The sequence below is a fragment of the Lactuca serriola genome, chromosome 4 (assembly GCF_051521515.1).
Source record: "Lactuca serriola cultivar US96UC23 chromosome 4, Lser_US96UC23_V15, whole genome shotgun sequence".
NCBI lineage: Eukaryota > Viridiplantae > Streptophyta > Magnoliopsida > Asterales > Asteraceae > Lactuca > Lactuca serriola.
This window is the reverse complement of record NC_136411.1, coordinates 112,117,664-112,135,251: the sequence shown is the minus strand read 5'-3', so window position 1 is coordinate 112,135,251 and position 17,588 is coordinate 112,117,664.

Sequence of the window (17,588 nt, the reverse complement as noted above, 5' to 3'; positions counted from 1 at the left end):
GATCTAATTTTACAACTTTAGATCTGAGCTCATACCCAAGAATAGCTTCATAATATGCTAGAAAAACCGTAAACTTCCCCCAAATGAGATCTTGAATGAAATGAGGTCAAGGAAACGACTTGATAGCTTCCAAAAGATGCTAACTGAGGTAGATTTCAGATCCCATACGTTCCTTGCTTCTTGTCACTTGTTCTTCAATCTCTTCCCACCAAGAATCCTCTTCCAAAGCTTAAAACACACAAGAATGATGCACACACATGGATTAGGGTTTATAGACTATCAAGAGGGTGTAAGGGGAAGCTGAGTAGGCCAATGATCCTTTAAATAGGGTGCAAAAACCCCGGAAATTAGGGTTTCATCCTCCAGATCTTACTCGTCGATTCCCTTCTTAGACTCGGCGAGTAGGTCACTTGAATTCGTAGACCAACCTGTTGCTACTCGATGAGTAAGGCAAACAACTCATTGAGTAGACCTTGAAACCATGAGAATTTATAACCATAAATTGATACTTGAGAATCGGGGCGTTACATTAACTTACATGGATCCTAATGAGAATCAGGATTATTGCTGGCAGATGTTCGATACCGAGCACTTCTATTTGCATGGCTATCTACTATCCCAGAGCTTTGCTTAAAAGGAAACTCTTCAGAACCCCAAAAGAACTTAAGAATTCTGATTGTTAAGAGAGAGAAGGTGAGAAAGTTTCGTGTCTGAAATGAATAGGCAAAGCAGCAATTTATAGGTGAATTCGGCAGGCGCATCACTTACATGGTCAGGTGCGCGTCGCACATTTGGTTGGGGTGCTGACGTGGCTCCTCTCAGAAATTGACACATGGAAAATTTACGGTGGCGTGTCAGTGCGCGTAGTGCGCCTTGTGGGTGTGCGCTCGCACGCGCACAAGTTTTCAGTTTCTTTTAAAATTCATATCTATTCATATGTGCTTCGTTTTTTACGTTCTTTATATCCATGTGTAGCTATCGACAAGATCTACAACTTTTATTTAGACCCCATCGGCTAATTCTCACTTTATTTTAAAATTATATTTTTAACAGGCTTAGACTGTTAAAACCCATATAAAATCATAACTTGTCCATACGAACTTCGTTCTCAACTGTCTTTATATCGAGGACCTTATATCGACGAGATCTTCAATTCTCGTTTAAATTTTTTTCCTAACAATCGATCGATCTTAATTTCGGTTTTTGTGTCGCATACTATTGCGTTGAAACTTCTTAAAATCATAACTTCCTCATATGAAGTCAAATTTAGGCTGTCTATATATCTACATAAATCATATTGACGTTCCCTACATGTTTATGATGATTATTTGGGCTAAAAAGTGACATATCTCTACTTTGAATTTTATAAACAATATTTTATATTGAATCCTACTGAAAGGTGAAAATGAGGTGTTACAACTCTCCCCCACTTACAAAGATTTCGTCCCCGAAATCCTGCTCCTAGCGCACCAATACTAGAAATCATGTTATCCGTGTTATCGAGATTGACTCATGATCTAGTCGATGTTGCCACATCGAAATTTCTCGTAGAACTTTTTTTTTTTCTATCTTAGACGTACTCTTGAACTCCTCATGAAGTCTTCTAAAACCAGGAAATTGTCTATCTGGACTTCTAGAATTTATATTTTACAACGAATGATCACTTGCAGACGTGAAATCTTGAATTTTTTTCTTTTGATTAGGAACGTTGTTGCCTCGATATAAAGTGATTAATTGGGGAAATTTAACTACGACATCGTAACAAAATCTACTTATTCAGAACATGCCTCTAAAAGGACTACGTTGCATTGTTAAAATACACACGAACCTAAATTGTAAGTGGTTTCTCTACCTAGTGTAGGTGTTCCATCATCTTGAATTTTAACCGAAACTACTATGACTGGTTTATTGGCTTGAAAACACAGGAACTGATACTCTAATATTAGTGACGAACTCATTATAAGGCTTGTTTATTCTTCAAACTACTAGATTATAATGAATACTAGGTCACCAATAGCCTTCTCTCTAGGTTCTAACTATATTTCTTGCATCAAGGTATGCCTATTGCTCGAGTAACATGCTTATGACAGATCGTAATACTAGCCAACTTTTGAGGTGTTGATGCTTGATTGCTCCTGTTATCATCCTTTCTTGATCATAATAGATCCCTACATCCCCTAAAACAATGAGGTGTCTCCACAACTGAATCCATAACGCTTTCTATTGGAGAACTACGCAACCTACTAGATTTCTTGTCTGGAAGCTCCTATGCTGCCAAGAAAAATCCCATATCCTTGAGCGTACGAACCTATCGGGTTCTCCTGGCTATCAGATTCATACCCATGGATTTAGTAAATTCCTAAATCATATCTGATGCTTGGGAGGAAATACCAACCTTTCCTTGGGAAGTAAGAAGCTCATAGCATATGGGTAATCTTAACAAAAGACTTCCTTCTTCTTTTACCCCGAACAACTTCTATCTACTTGTGTTGCACCCTCCTCGTCCTTGACGTAGAGACCGAAAGTCGAACTTCTCTTCACACTTTTGTCTCATGGGCCGATTCTCCCCACTTGGGTTTGACCCATTATCTGTTACTGTTTGTCACTGATAAAATCCCAAGATGGCTTTGTCTATGTAATTTGTAGATTCTTTTGCCTTTCAAGAAACTCATGTTTGTCATATCCAATGACCTTTGATGTTCCTATTGTAGTACTACTACCTGTATTCACCGTAGTGACCCCTTGTATAGTATGCATAATACATGATAAGGTTGTGACAAGCACACATCGTCTTTGAAATGTAAAAACGCATACATATAACTAAATAGGGTATAAGGATATTACTATCTTAACACTAGTCACCATAAAGTCAACATTCCATTTTTATTATATCTTCATTGTCATATGTTTATTACATAGGGTTTTAGCTAAAGTCAAAAAGCACTATTAATCTCTCCAATGCAATCACATTCATGATGGAGCTTTTCCTTACTCCGAAGAACACCCAACTATGACTTCTGGTGCTTCCCTTTCGTCCTCTATTGTGAGTTGAAAAGCTTGCCCTCTGTCCCTTGGGGCTTCAACACTGCCATGTTGTGCATCGCTTATCCTTAAATTTGTAGGTTTGGGAGCTTGTATTGCACCTGTTGGATTTAGAAGATGACAATTTTCCTTGATGTGACCCATTTGGTGGCAGTGGAAATAGATATGCACTCCTTGTGCTTTTTGCTTACAGTCTCGGCTGTAATGTCCTTCCTTTCGGCACTTGAAGCATATCAAAGCATGGAAAGCTCCTTCATGGGACTTTAAACACCTATTACACTGTGGATCCCTCTATCTTCCAGACCTCGATTCATCGGGATTGAATCTCTTAGTTGTTGGTTGAGACGGAGCTGGAGTCTGCCTCTTTTCCTTTTGTTGAGTCTCCAACTCAATTTCTCTTCTCCTAGCATGCTCTTGAATTTTTGCTAAGGTCTTGTATCGATTATGCAATACGAACTCCCTGATATTAGTCTTGAGCATACTCAAGTATGAATACATCTTCACTTGCTCTGATGAGTCATATTCTAGGCAAAACAAGGCTCTGTCGGTGAACATATTGGTGATCTCAATCACAAATTCAGTGGTCTGTTTGAGTGATAGATATTCTTGAGCAAGTCGTTTCCTCTTTAATGGTAGAACATACTCTTCCTTGAACTTCTCAACAAATTGTTCCCAAGTTTCAACACTCTTTTCGGCAGGTGAATAGTTCTTGGTGACAAAGTTCCCCTAGTATTTTGCTCCTATGCGTAGAAGATTTTGTGCATATCTAAACTTTAGGTTAGCTGGACAAGCACAAGTGTGGAAACACCCTTCTACATATGAGATACATCACATGGAAACAATCAGATCTATAAAACCATCAAATTTTGAGGGCTTGGTGTTATTAAACTGTAACACCCAAAGTTTGGAAAGCCAAGAAAGGAAAGAAAACCCCAAATTTTAAGGGAAGACTCGGCGAGTCCGAGCGGGATCCAGGTTGAGGTGTAAGCGACCGACTCGGCGAGTCGGCCAAGGTGACTCGGCGAGTCAGGCCTGAGCAAGGAAAACCCTAAATCCGGACTTGGAGCCTATTTAAACGTCTCATTCTCCTCCCTAGGGTTCCTTTACCGCCTCTCTACCCCAGAACACCAAACCCTAGCCACCATATCCGTTTTTGAGCTAGATCTTGCCTTGAAGGGTGCACTAAAGCTTGGAGAAGGAAGAAAGGCCTTAGAGGTGCAAGAAGGGACTGTAGATTCGGGATTGAGAAGACATTTCAGACCAATTGGAGGTAATAAGCTGTTGCTTGGACTCCCTTTGCACCTAGATCTATTCTTATGTGTGAGTTTTGGACATTTTTGGCATGATAAGTAACCATTTCGAGTTAGAGGTCCATATCTGAGGTTGCTACCTCAGATCCATGCTTGTTTTGGTCTAGAATCCCCTAAAGTATCAGCCCTTGGTATGTTGAAGAAGTATGTTTGCCATAAACCCTAGTTTGAATGTGTTTTGAGCCTAGATCTCTTGATATACACGTAAATTTTGCCACTTTACGTGGGGGATAGGCCTTAGAAGTATGGATCTATGAGTTGGAAGCCCTGTTTGGCTCGAAAAGCCACTGCATGGATTAAGGACTGGATAGACTCGGCGAGTCCTTCGAATGGACTCGACGAGTAGCTTGAAGATGAGGAGGAACTCGACGAGTGGGATGAACAACTCGTCGAGTCGGATGAAGTTAGGCATGAAATCGGCGAGTTGGATGAACAACTCGACGAGTTGGATGAAGATTGCCTTGGGCTCGGCGAGTCTATTCTTGGACTTGGCGAGTCAGGTCGCGAAAACCCCAAGCCCTTCGAGTTGAAACTCGAATCAGCGAGTCGGGTGGAGACTCAGCGAGTTGGACAGGTCAGGACTCGGGAATAGTTGACTCGGCGAGTCGAGTCGCGAATAGAAGGACCCTGAGCATATGAACTCGGCGAGTTATTAGGTGGACTCGGCGAGTAGGGTTGACCTGGAAGGTTGACTTTGACCAGGATTTTGACCTTGACTAGAGTTGGCCTAGTTGACCTTTTGGAGGTCAGCTGGACTAAGTGTTATCTTGGCATTGGTAGCTCGAGGAGCTAGTGGAGCAGCTGTTTGGAGTCGGAGGTCAAGTAGCAGTCAAAGGATTAGCAGCATCAGTTTAGCAATCTCAGGTGAGTTTCCTTCCAGTAGGAACGGATCTAAGGCCACAATGCCGTCCCGTTCAGTTAGCCGTAGTTTCTGGACTTCGGTCCGATGCAGTAGTTAGCATGTTTGATGCCTTCGTGGCTCAGACAGGATTTATGTGTTATGTGAGCCGGGCTACGGCCCGATGTAGTATATGTGTGTTCATGCTAGTGGATATGTTCATGCTATGTTCAGTCAGCTTCGGACTTCGGTCCGATGTAGGGGACAAGGTCCCAGTCAGCTTCAGACTTCGGTCCGATGTAGGGGACAAGGTCCTAGTCAGCTTCGGACTTCGGTCTGATGTAGGGGGCAAGGCCCCAGTTAGCCCGGACTTCGGTCTGATGCAGTGGGCAAGGCCCAGTATGTGCTTTATATGTTATTGTGTGGTATGTGGTAGATTGGGGGAGCTTACTAAGCTTCGTGCTTACGGTTTTCAGTTTTGGTTTCAGGTACTCGGTTTTCAAAAGAGGAGCTCGGGAAGATTGCAGTGCACACACCATAGTCAGTTAGCCTGGGAACGTTTGACTCTGATAATGATGTTTTGTTTTGATTTAATACTCGAGAAATTATGTTATGACTTATGATACGGTTTTTATAAATATGATTTTAGTAATGTTTTAAAAGAAATTTTTAGTCGTGATTTTTGGGTCGTTACCTAAACTCTCGATAAGGCATCTCCTTCTCTCCAGGTGAAGTTGCAACAATGATAACAGCAGTGGCTGAAGCGGCATCGATATTGGCAACGACAACGTACCATTCATCAAACAAGGCTATCAGTGCATTCTTAATAGTTCTACACATTTCCATAGTTATCTCTCTTATAGTTGTTGATACCATCACCTCTATCTAATCGTGTATATCAGTCTCGCTTGGTCTTGACCCTTTAGATCCAGAACCCGACCTACTTTCTCTTATGATCATTATCATGTTGAAGGCGTTATGGGAATAGGTTAATATGAACCGAATTAACTCCAAAATAATACTCGAATCCTCTCTAGTTCCTTAGCAACTTTGTGTCTTTTCTTGATTCGTGTACGGATCATGTGCTTCCGGTAGTACGGGTCCATACTACCTTCCACACCTATCCATACTATATTCAAGAATTGCTCTAATGTTTCCAAGTCACTACACTCTGCTATTAATAGGTCTTTTCATACACACAATGTTTCAAGGACCTAATTATTTATTTCCTTGATTTCACTAGTGCAAGGACATGTAGCTTTGATTTGACATTGTGGAAATGTAGAAGTGCATAATCGAAAAGAATGAATTAATGTGTAAGCATAATTGTATAGATAAAATGGAGTAAACAAAATTTGTAGTAGCATGTGCTTGCTCCTACAATATTCTCTCTCAAACTAATCAACTCATCTATACAAAATGGGAGCTCTCTCAACCTACAAAAAAATACTAAACTACTATATATAGGGAAGATCAACCCATAAGTCACAAGGCTATTCCCACACATGTCATAAAAAGGGTGAAGTATTCAAGTCATCACCAAATGGAGAGCTTTGCACCCCAAATTTCTCCCCCTCAAAGCTTGGAATGGATGACTCGGCTTCTAGTTCCAAAAGAGCGACTAGCGATTTAAGACCTTAATCGTGAAGAAAGTAGAAGTGATCACCAAATCTTCAAATCTTCTATAGCCTTATAAGCTGGGTTCTAGGATGTAAGACATTATAATACAAAGCTACAAGTGACAACTTCAACCTTGAGCATAAAGCATATGTAACACCCAAAATCTGGAAGGCCAAGAAAGGAAAGAAACCCTAATTTTTAGGGGCGACTCGGCGAGTCCAAGGAGGAACTCGGCGAGTCTGAGCGGGATCCGGGTCGAGGAGTAAGTGACCGACTCGTCGAGTCGGCCAAAGAGACTCGGCGATTCTGGTCTGTGCGAGGAAAACCCTAATTCCGGGAGTTGTATCCTATATAAAGGGTGTTATGTCCCTCCCTCAGCCTCCATATCATCCTAGAGAACCTGTAAACCCTAGTATGTTTTGAGCCAAGATCTCTTTAGTTATACGTAAAGTTTGCAACTTTACGTGGGGATTGAGCTTTGGAAGTAAGGATCTATGGTTTGGAGTCCCTGCATGACTCAAAAGTCCTCTGCATGTTGGGAGATCTGAATGGACTCGGCAAGTCCTTTGAGTGGACTCGACGAGTAGCATGAAGATTTGGAGAAACTCGACGAGTGGAATGAACAGCTCGTCGAGTCAGATGGTGTTGGGCAGGAACTCGGCGAGTGGGATGAACAACTCGGCGAGTCTATTGAAGGTTGTCTTGGACTCGGCGAGTCTGTTCTTGGACTCGACGAGTCAGGTCGTGAAACCCCAAACCCTTCGAGTTGAGACTCGAATCAGTGAGTCGAATGGAGACTCGGTGAGTTGGTCAGGTCAGGACTCGGTAATCGGTAGACTCGGCGAGTCATGGACTGACTCGGCGAGTCGAGTCGCGAATAGAAGGACTATGAACATATGAACTCGGCGAGTCAATAGGGTGACTCGGCGAGTAGGGTTGACCTGGAAGGTTGACTTTGACCAGGACTTTGACTTTGACCAGAGTTGACTTGGTTGTCTTTCGGGGGTCAGTTAGACTCAGTGTTGCATTGATATTGGTAGCTCGGGGAGCGAGTGGAGCAGGAGTTTAGAGAATTGCCGGGCAGCAGCTAGTGGGTTCATCAGCCAGTTCAGCCAGTGCAGGTGAGTTTCCCTTTGTATGAATGGGTCTACGGCCACAATGCCGACCCATGTAGTTATGAATAGAAGACCCGGGGGTTAGCCCTAGGCACAGTATGCTAGTATGATATTTGGGACGAGGTCCAATGATAGAGGGCGGGTGCCCAAGGAATGGTTTATGTGATAGTTTATACTTGTTGTCTGTGTGATACTTGTATGTGCCTGGTAGGGAGGTGAGTGTGGGCGAGGTCCCGTATCTCACCAATAGCAGAGTGTGGATGGTGTTCCACATCTCAGTAGCAGCAGAGCAGGGGCGAGGCCCAAGTTAGGGAAGGAGTGAGGGTGGGCTGGGCCCGTACCTCACTATCAGCAGAAGTATGGATGAGGTTCCATGACTCATCAATAGCTGGACAAGGGTGGGGCCCTGAGATAGGCGAGGCCTTAGGACAAGATCCGTTAGTATGTGTTTAGATTACGTAATGTGATGTGATATGTTTACGTGCTATTATATGTTAGTGGGCGAGGCCCTGTGACAGGCGAGGCCTAAGTGAAACAGATCTGTATCCGAGCGGGGCTCGAAGCCAGGCGAGGCCTGGAGCGGCGGGGCAGTTGTAGCGAGTGAGGCCCGAGGTAGGGGCGAGGCTAAGGATAGCGGGCGTGGCCCAGTATGTGCAATATGTGGTTATGCATGGTATGTGGTAGGGTGGGGAACTCACTAAGCTTCGTGCTTACGGTTTTCAGTTTTGGTTTCAGGTACTTCCGGTAGCGGAGGGAAGAGCTCGGGGTGATCGCATGGCATACACCATAGCTTAGACAGCCTGGGAATGTTTACTCTAATAACGAACATGTATTTTGGAAACTAATACTCTGTTTATGTTTTGAAATGATGAATTTGCTTAAAGTAATGTTTTATTAAAAGAAATTTTTAGTCTTGAATTTTGGGACGTTACAGCACATCCCAAAAATAATCTAGAAATCTAAACCCATCATAAAAAACCCACTTATGAATATCAAATATGAATCACTTCATAATCAATAACAACTCCCCCTCAAAATTACAACGGTCTTCAAGATCTAACATAGAAGATCATTAACTAAAAAATATCAATATCAAAAAACTTCTTTTGAATACCTATACCGAATTCTCCCCTTTTTTATAATTGAAATATGATTAAAAAACCTCCAAATGGGAATGAGAATGTGCTCAAATTATATTTATCAATGTTATACTCTCCCTCGACAAGTGAAATAAACTTGAAGCTTTAAATCTGGAAAAATTAATAAATTTGACATTTTTAGTCGAAATTTGAGATTTTGATTTTCGGATTGCCTTGGACTTGAACCGGAACAAATTCGCTCATATTGCAAGAAACCACTTTGCAAAAATATCAAGTTTGAAATCCTGAGAAAATTTCTCCAAAATTAGCAAAGATTTCTGTTTTTGGGTGAAAATGCCAGATTGTTGAAAGACGGGGGACCAAATGTGTTACTTTTGTATCTTCTTCCCCAAATCTTTGTTACAAAAAGAATGAAACAGGAAATCATCGAAGACTTAGACCTTCAATATCCAACCCTTCTATAATTCAATCCTTCGATTCGAACTTGATTCGTCACCATCTAAATCAATCTTCAATCTCTCAACAGATTTCGACATTAAATCGAACCACTATAAAAAATTCACTGTACAACCAACAAATTGCCATCATCAAACAAACATTCAACACCATCGAACTATCATCTAAGATCTATAACCTTCGATTCCAAATCTATTTGACTTTTCAATTCTTCGACTATCAATTTCAAATTGTATCACTTCGATTGTACTTCACCCAGAACTCCAGTTTTGACTTTTCAAATAGCAAACCTTTTCGATGCCCAAATACCATCATCAAACTTTATTCACTTGTACGCAAGCTTGGTATAGCGAAGATCTAATAATCATCATCTAGGGATGATGCCTTATGTGCCTATTATATGTGTTTTGAATTGCATGATAGTGCTGATTAGACAGTGGTAGGATAGCCTGTTTAGGTTATGCCTGAGTTTATGAGTTTGTGCGGATCTATGAGTTTGTGTTGCATGCTAGTTCAGATTCTTGCTATGTGGATATGATTTCTTGAGTATGTTATGGTTAGATTTTCCCTTTTCTGAATGCTTCTTGCTTTGTGCATTGTGGAATTCTGAGTGATGGGAGTTAGCCATTAGGTGAATACGTCACGTCACATGTGATCAGGGTTGAATAATCTCAGAGTGCTGGATTTGGCCCTATTACGCAGCTCTCGTTTGAGTCTAACCGTTGTAGGGACGAGTCTTTTACTCAAAGGATTATCTGAGCCTCGTCACATGTGATGGTATCCAGGTAATGGCTAATTGGCATCACAAGGAGACCTTCAGCAGCTGAGGACTGGTTTGAGCTGAGTTAGAGGTTTCCCTAGGGTAAGCCTAGGATGAGATAGTGCTGGGAGCAGTGGTAATGGATAAGGGACCTGGTGGAGTCGAATCAATTCCTAAGGAAAGTACGGATAGATGTGGAAGATAGTATGGGCCTGTACTACTGAAAGCAGAGGATCCGTACTCGATTCGGGAAAGGCCGAGACAAGACCGGGAACCGGTAGGGTGTGTTTGGTCTCGCAGCAGTGATGAGTATTCTGATAGTGGTGGTGTTGTATTTTCAGTATGGTGACGTTGCGAGAGAGACCAGCGGGCGGATCAGGCGCCGGAGAGGGATCGGGCTCAGGTTCAGGGGCCTAGCAGCTCGAGGAGAGGATGAGAGAGTTGATATCAGCTAAGGTTACGCGCAGTATTCTAGCTCAAACTCCTGTGATCTTTGGCACGGTCAAGGAGGGTATGTTGGAGATTTTGGATGAGAGGCTGGGAGCCTTCCGTGTTGAGATGATGGATTTGATGGGAGCGCGTACCTTGACATTTCGGGAGTTCAGGGCTTGCGGGGCACCAGATTATCATGGGGCTAGGGACCCCATCGCTAGCAGCATATGGTTGGCTGATGTTGCCAACGCATTCCGTACGAGCCGGTGCCCTGAGGGGGACAAGGTCAGACTCGCTTCCTGTCTTCTGAAGGATAGAGCGAGGGATTGGTGGGAGGAGATTGGTCATGCTTTGGGGGATGATGCCGCGTTGGACGTGATGACCTGGAGCGATTTTTCGGCCAGGTTCAGGGCGGAGTTTTCGCCAATTATTGAGGTGCAGCAGTTGGAAGGGGAGTTTCAGGATTTGACGCAGACCACTGAGACTGTGACGGAGATCACCGCCAAGTTCATGGAGAGGGCTCTTCTCGTACCGCAGTATGTCGCGGATGAGGAGATGAAGAAGGCCCGATACCATGAGATGTTGAGGGATGACATCAGGGAGTTCGTGAGCAGATTCAGCTGTAAAACGCTGGAAGATATGATTTCTCGGGCTAGAGAAAGGGAAATTGATTTGGAGCAGATCCGGAAGAGGAAGCCGTATGAGGTTCAGGTAGCTACAAGTTCGGGCAAAAGGACCAAGGGATCGGATTCGAGGTCGAGGGATTATCAGGACCGTAGTCAGTGCGGGAAGTGTGGCAGGGTGCACGGGGGCGCGTGCAGGAGTGGTAGCGGTGGTGAGTCTGGCTGTTTCAAGTGTGGTCAGACTGGTCATTTCAGCAGGGATTGTACTGTTACCACCTCACAGGGATCCGACCTGTTATGTTTTCACTGCAACCAGTGGGGCCACAAGAAGGCCCAGTGCCCCAGTTTGTTTTCAGCAGGACGGGTGATGGCACCTGCCCCTGCAACTTTGATGATCACAGACGGCCGTCAGGGCCGTGCAGAGGCGCCTGCGGTAGGAGGCAGAGCTCTTCAGATGACTACCTTAGAGGCGCGATCAGCACCGGACGTTACAGGTATGCGATTTCTGTTTTCAGTTCTTTTATTTGTGCATGATTATATTGTTATGGTTCTGCATCATTATCGGTATGAGTATTTTATTTTTGAGCGGTTGATTGTGATCGAGTTATATGCCATCTGCATACCTTGGATACTCGAATGGTAGTGAGGGGATGTGCTGATGGGTTTTAGCCATAAGAACTTTCCTATGTGTGCATGCAAAACCCTAATGCTTGGATCTAGGCTATCTAATTAAACATGCTTTGAATCCAAGACTTCTAATGACTAATTAGGTATAAGAACAACACAAAATCAGATCTAGAAGCATACCTTTGGATCTCTTGTTTGATCTTGTTGTCTTGGAGCTCTAGAGTCACAGTTGTCACTCCTCTAATAGCTTACAAACACCAAATAGCAAGGAAGATGATTTGTGAGAGAGAGGGTAGGAGGAAATCGGCCAGGGGTTCTCTATTCTTTATGAGATTCCGATTTCCCTAAGCCATGGGGTCTATTTATACTTGTAGACTCCTTAAGGGTTACAAATTAAACCCTAGTTGGATAATCTTCTCTTAAAGCAATCCATATCCTTACCATAGATAGCCTTGGACGATTTTGAGCTATCCTTAGCTCTAGAATTCGTCCAACCCCTATCCAATAAGGATTTACAGTCTAAAGTTTAACTATCAAACAATTGACAGTTTATACCCTCTTATTTAATTAATCTCTTTAAGTCACCAAATTAATTCTAATTAATTTATGACTTATATTAATCCAATAACAATATTATTATTCTTTATATTATTCTCATAATATATTAATAATATTTATTCTCTCTTAATAAATCATCCTATCAAGTTGTTATGGTGAAGGCAACCCAAAAGGACCATGCACAATCGGGTCAAATACTTGCCTAATATAGTTGCAGCCTTAGACACTATTCCAACAGTCTCCCACTTGGATAAGTCTAGTAACTATATGCACAAGTACAATTCGATTTGCAATCGTAGCTCTCAAAGAAGCTGTCAAACTCTGATCTAATCAATCTTGTCCTTTAGATAAGGGATCGTACAGTCCTCTGTTAGATATCATGCTGACAATTCTATGGAATGATTAGTCAAGCATTTAGGTTTCTCGATCTCCGATTTATTCGACATAGAACTTAATCGAACACATCAATTCAGTTCTGACCGGGCCCGGCACATAAGTCAAATCAAATCATCGAGCGGCCGAGATATCACTTTTACCCTCTTGGAATAAAAGTTACAGATAAACTTCGACTTATATGCATTTACTTATTCATTAACCAACTATACACAACAATGCGTTTTATAACATCGAGTTACTGATGCGTTTTTCGCATTATCAATGTACAACCAATTAACAAATAACAAACCATATATCTAGGTTTTAAGACTATATGATATTATCGTCTTGCGATCACCCTCTTATATAATATTCCATAAAGTGATTCCAGCAAGCGCGGGTTTGTTCCAATGCTCAAAACCAGTTCATAAGCACTCATGAATGTTGCAGCAACCCTTTGCTATGTCTAACACCATTTAGACAATCTACATACCAATTCACGACAATCTTCATTCATATCTACTTCCAACATATGAACGATTGTGGACAATTTGAATAATTCGATTATTCTTAATAACCTCAATTATTCTGGAAGTCAAAACATGCAAAATGAAACAATAGTTAAACAATTAACATAAGATAGTAACATTACTCATAAATAAAACTCCTTTATTTAATCATCAAATGTTAATTACATTTATCTATTACACGTTTCTAATACTATCTATCCAATCTATGCTAATATCATCCTTCAGCCCAATACTCCTAGCATGCTGCAAGTGCTTAACCCTACTCAGTCCCTTCGTAAGCGGATTTGTTGGGTTATCTTCTGATGATATCCTCTTCACTACGAGTTATCCTTCTTCTACACGATGTCTAATAAAATGATATTTTCTGTCGATATGTCGTGATCTACCATGATCCCTCGGTTCCTTGGTCAAGGCAACCGCTCCTTCATTATCACAGAAAATCTCCATGGGCTCCTTTATGGCAGGTACGACTCCAAGATCACTGATGAAGTTCTTCAGCCATATTTCCTCCTTCGTCGCTTCGCTCGTTGCAATGTACTCTGATTCGCACGTTGAATCAGCTACGGTTTCCTGTTTGGAACTTTTCCATGTCACTGCTCCTCCATTCAGGGTAAAAACCTAGCCCGACTGCGAACGGTAGTTGTCCCTGTTGGTCTGAAAGTTGGCGTCACTATACCCTCGCACCTTCAAGTCATCACTCCCTCCGAGGACTAAGAACCATTCCTTCGTCCTCCGAAGGTACTTAAGGATATTCTTCACCGCAATCCAATGGGCTCTGCCAGGATTCCCTTGATATCTGCTAACCATGCTCAAAGCAAAGGCTACATCAGGGCGAGTACAAGTCATAGCATACATGATTGAGCCAACTACGGAAGCGTATGGTACTCGGCTCATTTCTGCTATTTCAGCTTCGGTACTCGGACTTTGAGTCTTACTTAACTTGGCATTACTTTGTATCGGTAATTCTCCCTTCTTTGAGTTTTCCATACTAAAACGTTTTAGTACCTTCTCTAAGTAAGTGTTCTGACTAAGTCCAATTAATCTCTTACTTCTTTCTCTTACTATCCTTATTCCCAAAATGTAAGAAGCCTCTCCAAGGTCCTTCATAGCGAAGCACTTCCCGAGCCAGGACTTAACTTCCTGCAGAGTCGGGATGTCGTTTCCTATGAGTAATATGTCATCGACATATAGAACGAGGAAACTAACTATACTGCCACTGGCTTTGACATATACACATGATTCATCTTCGCTTCGTACAAATCCAAACTCTTTGACTTTCTCATCGAAGCAAAGATTCCATCTGCGAGACGCTTGCTTAAGTCCATAAATGGACTTCTCAAGCTTACACACTCTATTCGGATGCTTCGGATCCACAAACCCCTCTGGCTGAGCCATGTAAACATCCTCAGCCAACTTTCCGTTAAGGAAAGCGGTCTTGACATCCATTTGCCAAATCTCATAATCATGAAATGCAGCAATCGCTAGCATCACTCTAATAGATTTTATCTTTGCAACTGGTGAGAAGGTCTCATCATAGTCAACCCCGGGAGTTTGAGTAAAGCCCTTCGCAACCAATCGCGTTTTATATGTGTGTACGTTTCCATCCACGCCGGTCTTCTTCTTGAATATCCATTTGCACCCAACGGTCTTACGTTCGGGCACATTATCAACCAAATTCCAAACTTGGTTATCATACATGGATTGGATCTTGCTATCCATTGTCTCTTTCCACTTTGCAGACTCCGGGCCTGCCATGGCTTCCTTATAGCTATTAGGTTCATCAAGATTTATTAGTGTACCATCACTAATATACGTGTCCCCTTCGGTAGTAATATGAAAACCATAAAACTAGGGTTGAACTCTAACTCTATCGGAACGTCTAAGAGGTAAGGATTCGTCAATCGGTTCAACCGGAGTTTCCTCCTCGGGTTGAGTGCCAGCGGTAGAGGTTCCTTCATCTATCGACTCTTGAATCTCTTCAAGCTCGATTTGCCTCCCACTGTCTCCTTGGCCTATGAGTTCTCTCTCTCGGAAAACTCCTTTCCTCGCAACAAAGACAACATTGTCCTTCGGTCTATAGAAGAGATATTCAAAGGATTTCTGCGGGTAGCCGATGAAAATACATCGCTCACTTTGAGGTTCGAGCTTGTCGTGAGTATCTCGTCTTACGAAAGCCTCGCAACCCCAAACCTTTATATGTGCCAACGAGGGAGCTTTCCCTGTCCACATCTCGTGAGGTGTTTTGGTAACCTTCTTAGTAGGGACTCGGTTAAGGATATGGACGGCAGTCTCTAAGGCATACCCCCAAAAAGAGATAGGTAGTGAAGCGCGACTCGTCATAGAGCGAACCATATCCAATAAGGTTCAATTACGCCTTTCTGCCACACCATTCAATTGCGGTGTCCTAGGAGGCGTCAATTGTGAAACTATTCCACACTCCTTGAGATAATCGTGGAATTCAAGACTTAGGTACTCTCCTCCTCGATCGGATCGAAGCATCTTGATTTTCCTGCCTAATTGATTCTCCACTTCATTTTTGAACTCTTTGAACTTTTCAAAGGTTTCTGACTTTTGCTTGATTAAATAGATATACCCATATCTACTATAATCATCGGTAAAAGCTACGTAGAAGCGGTTCCCATCCTTCGTGGTTGATCTAAACGGTCCACATACATCGGTATGTATTAGGTCCAATAGACCCTCACCCCTTTCACACGTACTCGTGAAGGGTGATTTAGTCATCTTTCCAAGCAAACAAGATTCGCACGTGTCATCTTCCCTAAGGTCGAATGACTCCAACACTCCATCCTTTTGGAGTTGGGCTATGCGTTTCTTGTTGACATGTCCAAGACGACAATGCCACAAGGATGCTCTATCCATACTATTGGAAGAATCTATGTTTAAAACATCATTTCCTAAGTTATCAACAATCATAACAGTTTCATAAATTTCATTACATGGTATAGCTTCAAAATAAAAGACACCATTTAGATAAGCCAAAATAGAACCATTCTCATTATTAAAAGAAAATCTAAAACCTTGTCTAAACAAACCATGAAATGAAATGATGTTTCTAGCCATTTCTGGCGAATAGCAACAATTGTTCAAATCTAAGCATAAATTATTCCTAAGCACTAAAGAATACACTCCAATCTTGGTCACAGGCGACGATCTTCTGTTCCCCGTGATTAGATTGATCCTTCCTTGCTCTACATCCCTACTTCTTCTTAGTCCTTACACATTAGAACAAATGTGGTAACCACAACCGGTATCAAGAACCTAAGAAATAGCATGATTAGAATCGTTAGATTTAATTGTGTATATACCTGCGAAAGATGGCTTGATATTTCCTTCCTTGATGGCTTGCAGGTACTCTGGGCAGCTTCTTTTCCAATGTCCTATCTTATGGCAGCGGTGTCACTCTGCCTCCTTTGGGTTAGGGCAGGGCTTAGCAGGATCAACTTTGGTCCCACTAAAAGAGGCACCATCTCGGGCTTTAACCTTGCGATAGTTCTTAGACGAAGCCTTCCTCTTCTTTCCCTTTCCTTGACCAATAGCCAAGACAGGAGCAGCGGGTGGATTGGGAGTTGGTGCAGCAGACTTGTCTTTGAAGTTGCTCTCAGCGACCCTCAAGAGACCTTGGAGTTTGCTTAGGGTGACCTCCTCTTTGTTCATGTGGTAGGTCATCCTAAATTTATTGTAGCTCGGAGGCAAAGAGTGAAGCACCATGTCTATCGCTAAGTCTTCCCCAAAGTCAACATTCAACTTGCGAAGTCGGTCGACATACCTTTGCATCTTTTGCAGGTGCACGGTAAGAGACTCTCCATGACCCATCTTAGCGGAAATCATGTTAGTGAAAATCTCATAACGCTCTTGTCTCGCGTTCTGGTGGTATCTCTCCAACAAGTCTTGATGCATTTCGTACGGGTACATGTCCTCATAGGACTTTTGGAATTCGGAGTTCATGGTGGCTATCATGATGCAATGTACCTTCGTTGCATCGCGCTCATGAGTTTCAAAAGCGGTCATTTCAGCCGGAGTAGCGATTTCTGGGTTGATTTTCTCAAGCTTCTCATCGAGGACATACTCCTTATCCTCATAGCGAGCAATGGTGCGAATGTATCTTATCCATTCGCTAAAGTTCGTTCCATCAAAAGTGACCTTTTGGCAAAGGCTCATCAATGTGAAAGAACTAGCAGCAG